A 6,000-nucleotide genomic window follows, 5' to 3' on the forward strand; every position below is an offset into this window, starting at 1 on the left:
ACCCGTGTGTGCGGCCGTGCACACCTCTCATGAGGGTGTATGGCCCGATTTTGCTTCTAAACGGCATGTTGACTCATTCCTAATCTCATTCCCAACTGTACTCAAGCTTAGAACACTTAAACTAGCTCTTAAACGGCGTTAAAAGATGATAAAATCGAGTTTAATATTGCTATAAAGATCGATTGTATAGGGTAAAAGTTTCGGGTTGTCACAGTTATGGATTCCCAAAACAGGCGGTAGAGCTCGATGCCTCGATCAGAAACCTAGGCGGCAGTCTAAAATCCTCGAACGTGGCAACATCTCCATCTATGTAGAACGCTCCAAAAACCACCTCTCATTCTCTGTAATGTCATTGATTTGGGCTTTCCTACTCTGTGTTTCCGAAAGCATCTCCATCGACGGTTTGGATTCAAAAAACCGTGACAACATCTATTGTTGGGTATTTTATGTTGCGTCATGGGCTTAGTATTGTATATCCGGATTGGGCCTGTCTATCCGTGATTATTGAGTAGGGTTTAGCTATAAATAGTGCATGCATGTATGCCTTAGAAACTAATGTGATTATAGTTATTATTGCTTTGTAACCCTAAACACCTCTACAGTCGAAGTTCTTAATCGAGCTCTTCTGAGGTGTTAAAGTTTAATCATTCGACATCAGTTAAACCATTCCTGTGTTCTTCATTACGTCTTTAATTGTGTTTCTGCTTAGAATCTATCGATCCGACAAGAACTTTGTTCTAACAATTGGTATCAGAGCAGGAGACTGTGTGATCAATACACATTCCTTCTGTGTTAAGAATTCTTTAGGGTTTCCGCTTTTATCGAATAAAAGAAGTCGTCTTCTTCCTGTCGACGGTAACTCGTATGTTTGATAAAACCCTAATCTCAAATTTACAGGTATGATTCTAGCAGTTCTAAGGAAAGGCTCACCATGTCTCACGAAGATTCTCAAACTAATCCCATCAACATCTCCAACAACATTGGATCTACTACAAGGGTTCCGATTCTTTACACTCAAGACTATGAAGTATGGGCGCATCACTTTGAAGATTATGTGGTTGGATCTGAAGATAATGGTTATCTCATCTGGGAAGCTATCACGCTTGGGCCGTTTGTTTACTCTGGAACGAACAGGACAGTGAAGACTCAAAAAGAATATAATGAGCTCATGGCGGACGTAGATAAGATGCCACATGATGAAAAGGACAAGGTGCTATGTAATGTGAAGGCCATGAGAATGATCAGATTCACACTGCAATCTGACACTTTTCGGTTAGTTGGTTCATGCACGACGGCCAAAGAAATCTGGGATAGGTTGAAAGAACTCTACTTAACCGATGAAGATCTAGAACACTCTATTCAAACCTTGATGCTCTCAGAATTTGGAGTTTTCGAACAGAAACCTGAAGAGAAAGTGATACATACCTTCGATCGCTTCAATCATCTCCTTAGCAAGATGATCAAACATGGTATAGAAAGAAAATTGATCGAGCAAAAAGTAACCTTCATGAATGGCTTAAGACCAGAATGGATGGCAGTGGTTTCAACAGTGAAAGCTCACGAACAATTTAAATCTTACTCACTAGCGAAACTGGTGGGCATACTTAAATCCCATGAGAGTGTGGTAACCAAGGAGGCGAAGATAGTTTCAGGTGTGGGACCGTTGTCCCTTGTCTCAAAAGGCAAAAGTGTTGCAGAAGAAGAGGAGGAGTCAGATATGTCTGAGTGTGACCTTACAGGCGAAGAATATGCAATGATGGTCACCAATCCAAAGAAGTTTGCACGAAAGAAGTTCCCTGTCAATAAGAACCGAAACTGGCAAGGAAGTTACAGTTCTGAGAAGGTGAAAGAAGAAACGAAGAATACCTCTCAAAAAGATGATGACAAGAAGGAAAGCAAGCTTGCAGGAGACTCTGGATTCGACTGCAATTACTGTCATGGCAAGAATCACTTTGCCAAAGATTGCATGCTAAGGAAGATGGCTGAGAAAAGGGATGGTGAAGATGATGAGGCGTACTACATGCGAAAGTTGGAAGAAATCAAGAGAAAGAAGGCAACTAACAGATCAATGAATGCCTTGATTGTGCAGGAAAATGTGGATGAAGATGAGTTCGGTGGCGTTGAAATCTGGTCAACCGATTCTGAGGATGAAGAAGTAAGAAAACCCACACATGGAAGAGCTTATGTGGCGAGGGATACTGGTTCGGCTGGAAAATGTTTGATGGTTACAGCTGGAAGACCAACCGAAAGTGAGCATAAGGAGCCGAACCTGACTGAGGACAAGTGCTTTGCAGCCAAGCCCGTGAGTGAGAAGATCAACGACTGTGATCGGCTGATCAAAAAGGTACAATCCATCCTTGAATCACTTAAAGTTCCAGTAACAAATTATGAAGAAGAATTAAATGAATTAAAATTTAAATTTTCTAACTGAAGTGGTAGTCTCATGCAAACTCGCTTAGCGAACTCTAACCTAACTGACCAACTCAGCAGGGTGTCTTCAAAGAGTGAGGAGAGAAGGATGTGGATTGAGCTGAAGGAGATGGAGTTAAATAGGGCTAGGGATGAGATTATTTATTTACAACGAGACAATTTAAAGTTTTTGAAACAACGGAATGTTTTTTGCTTAATTGCTAAACGCTTATATACAAATATTCCTCAGTTGCACTTAAGTTGTGAAATAGGGAAAAAGATTCATAAGATGATCTTACCCTTCCTTGAATTTAAGGAGGATGAGGTCATCGCTGAATGTGAATCCATAATGTCCTCAGAAGAGACATCCATCGCTTATAAAATCAGACTAGACAAGATAGAGACCTTCATTGACTCTAAGGAACATAAGTGTATGCTCAAAAATCTTTTAGATGAAAATGATAGGTTAAAAATTAAGTCCGAGACCATTCAATCATTTGACTCGTCTAATGCCAAATTAATTTCAGAACATAAAATGAATATAGAAAACACGTCTGAATTTGATGAGGAAAGTGAGATGAGCGAAATCTCGGTAGAAGATGTGGTTGATTGCTCTGAATTTATGTAGAGCGAAACCGAGAATGAGAAACCCCTCATATCTGAAAACTCGGTTGAATACGCTCGCCTGTCAAAGGACATGCCACAGAAACTCAAAGAGAAAGCAATGGTTTATCAAAAGGTTCAAACTGTGCCAAATCAGGTATATGCTGTTACAGGGGCACTGCAAAACAAACAGCAGAATTGAAAATCTTGGTCGACACAGACAATGCTGAAGGGTGCGACGATTATTTCTGGTCAGCCCCTATTGATAACGCAGACGAAACCATCGGCTTATCGGAGCGAACCTCATGGAGGGTAAAAGGTAGATATGTTGCTGAACCCATCAAAAAACCCTCAAGTTTTGACAAACCAAGCACAAGTGGAACAAAAGAGATACCTGAAGAACCAAAGAAAACACCGAATGTTCCTTCCAAGACTACCGAAACTCAAAAGGAGAAGCCAAAATCAAGCTTCAATATTCATAAATCTCAAAAGCAGTTAGCTGAACAGAAACGCCAAAGAAATCAGAGATACATGAAAAATATGAATGAGCGAAAATGATATTGGCAATCTCAAAACCCCAACTACGTTCCTTCCAAGAAAGAGTCAATTGTCAAAGAAAATGAAAAGCCAAAAGGAAAAGAAAATTTTAGTCCAAGCTCCTACTATTCCAAAGCTCAGAACCGAACGTTTAGTTTCGGTTCCAACACCAGCGCTCAGAACCGAACGTCAAGTTTCGGTCACAACGTCAAGGCTAACAACCGAAAGTCAAGTTTCGGTCCTTCCTACTCCCAAAGGGAAAGCTTGATTCATCTTCTGATATCAATAATAAGAAAAAGTCAGCTAACACTAGGATTCAAAAGAATATTCCAAAACCATCTAACAACACACCATCTAATACACCACAATTTAAACAAGATAAAAACAAAAACAAGGTGTATACCATCAAAAGAAAAGACCAAACCGCTCTAATCAAAAGAACTTATTTGGTTGATATTTCTACTGCTATTCCTTTCTCTGTAAAAGACTCACCAGGGCCCAAGAGACTTTGTGTTCCTAAATCTGCTTGAATTTGCAAGTTATTAGTGACAAACAGTTCGATGACGAATGGTACATAGACAGTGGCTGCTCGCGTCACATGACAGGAAGGAGGGAAGAGCTGAGGGAGTTTCGGTCCCTTAAGGATGGTGGATGTGTGAAGTATGGAAATAACTCTTATGGCACAATCAAAGGATATGGAATGATAACCAACGGAGACTTCTCGATTCGAAAAGTAGCTTATGTGGAAGGGTTGCAGAACAACCTCATCAGTGTATCACAATTGGTTGTAGGAACTGGTTTGAAGGTTTCATTCGATGATGAGGGATCAGAAATAATTGAGAAGCAATCCAAAAGAGTTATGTTGAATTCTGAACGCAAGGGAGAGATGTATCCTTTACATCTCAACCCAATTCGAGGAAAACCATCAATATGCCTGCTGTCAAAGGCGAACACTGATGAAAGCTGGTTGTGGCATCGACGCCTATCGCACCTGAACTTCAAAGACATTAATAAGTTGGTTCTTGGTGATCATGTTCAAGGCCTTCCTCTTCTCAAGTTTGATAAGGAACACCTATGTGCAGCGTGTGAGATGGGAAAACAAAGCAGAAAGAGCCATCCTACAAGTATCAATACAAAGATTGTTGAAGCTCTTGAACTTCTGCATATTGACTTATGTGGACCTTCGGCTATCGAAAGCTTCGGTGGTAGTAAGTTCATTCTTGTCATAGTAGATGATTTTTCACACTTCACCTGGGTTTTCTTTCTTAAACAGAAATCAGACGCGACTCCCAAGTTGAAAACGTTTATCAAGCAAGTGGAAGTGCAGCTGCGAAAGCTGGTGAGGAATATCAGAAGCGACAATGGGCTTGAATTCAAGAATAAAGATTTTTAAGGATTTTCTGGCTGACAAGGGGATAACTCACAACTTCTCGGCCCCCTATACACCACAACAGAATGGGATTGTTGAAAGACAAAACCGTTCTTTATGTGAGGCAGCCCGAACCATGCTAAGCTTCGCTTCTCTTCCGCTATACTTCTGGGCTGATGCAGTTGCAACCGCGTGCTATACTCAGAACCGATCCTTACTCAACAAACGATTCTCCATCACTCCGTATGAGATTCTGAACAATCGAAAGCCCAACGTTAAATTTTTCCACGTGTTCGGTTCAAGGTGTTTCATTTTCAATTCCAAAGAAAACCGAAACAAGTTTGACGTCAAAGCTGATGAGGGAATTTTTCTTGGCTATTCACTCACCTCAAAGGCATACAGAGTTTTGAACAAACGCTCCAAACGTATTGAAGAGACATACTATGTAACCTTTGATGACAACTACATGTATGTAACCTTTGATGACAACTACATGAAGAAAGTCCAAAGAAGCGAAAGTGCCTTGGGGGAAATATTTCCTGAATCAGGACAAGTCTCAGTTCCAATTTCCAACCTGTTTGAAGAATACATAAGGCTATTTGATGAACCAGATAATGCTACACACTCGGAGGCGAAAGCAGCAGACAACAAAATCGACAATCTGAAAAAGATCATTGATGAAGCTGCAAAAGAAATGGAAAATGAACCTCCTAAACCGACTGGTGGTCAACCCTCAACTGACCCTCAAAACAACGACTCACCGTTCAAGGGGGAGGGTTCATCTACACCAAAAACAACCAATAGTCCAGTCGAGGGGAAGAATCCAACTCCATCCCCAACCCATAAAAGTCCAGTCGAGGGGGAGCATCCAACTCCAACAGAGGAGGAGAATTCTGTACCTGACAAGGGATACGCTTCGCCATTTGAGGGGGAGAATAAGAATACAAATGACGAAGGTGATCAATCAGAACTAGAAGAAGAAGTAAATGCAGAGTTGGATCCAACCTATGACCCTAATTACCCTCCTCTAACGAAATGGACTAAAGATCATCCCAAAGAACAAATAATTGGTGAATCATCTG

Source organism: Lactuca virosa, chromosome 6, assembly GCF_052849685.1.
Source record: "Lactuca virosa cultivar CGN04683 chromosome 6, Lactuca_virosa_CGN04683_v6, whole genome shotgun sequence".
Lineage (NCBI taxonomy): Eukaryota > Viridiplantae > Streptophyta > Magnoliopsida > Asterales > Asteraceae > Lactuca > Lactuca virosa.